Source organism: Theropithecus gelada, chromosome 4 (assembly GCF_003255815.1).
Source record: "Theropithecus gelada isolate Dixy chromosome 4, Tgel_1.0, whole genome shotgun sequence".
Classification (NCBI taxonomy): Eukaryota; Metazoa; Chordata; class Mammalia; order Primates; family Cercopithecidae; genus Theropithecus; species Theropithecus gelada.
Genome location: NC_037671.1, coordinates 9,143,148 through 9,143,600, shown reverse-complemented (window position 1 = coordinate 9,143,600; position 453 = coordinate 9,143,148). Strand labels below are relative to the sequence as shown.

The window sequence follows — 453 nt, the reverse complement described above, 5'->3', positions numbered from 1 at the left end:
CCCCCCCCCCCCCCCCCCCCGTCACTGGGAGTACCGGGCAAGGGACCCTGCAGTGCCAGGAAGTTCCCACCCATTCCTTTCGGTCAGAGGGTCTGGGAGGGTCTCCTTTACAAAGGAATGCTTTTGCCTGGCAGGTCGGCTGCTACTGTGGCTTGGCAGGAGGGGTCTGCCCTCCCACAGACAGGTCACCCAGACAGTTGTGACCATGCATCCAGTGAGAGCAACGTGTCCCTCCTCTGCAAATAAGGCATGGTCTGCATTCCTGAATCATCCCAGAGCCACAGCCACCGCCTAACCACAAGACTTCCTGCAGGAATGGGATGCCTGGCCCCAAGGAAGATGAGTAAACATCTTTAATAGTGCCATGCATATTAGAAAATCACACTTTGTTTTCTCTGAAAATCATTTTAGTGCATGTTCAAAAATTAGAGAGAAAGAAAAGAAAATGTTCCT

The 453-nt window shown here is 52.3% G+C and overlaps 1 protein-coding gene across 1 annotated transcript in view; it reads right to left on the bottom strand.

Moving 5' to 3' along the window:
• The window catches only part of LOC112623476 (coagulation factor XIII A chain-like), a 15,735-nt gene extending 15,632 nt beyond the window's left edge, over positions 1–103 (bottom strand). Inside the window, exon 1 of the mRNA XM_025383929.1 lies at positions 35–103. The gene's annotated coding sequence lies outside the window, so the exon portion shown is untranslated. The remainder of the gene's footprint in view (positions 1–34) is intronic.
• Positions 104–453: the final 350 nt, after the last annotated feature.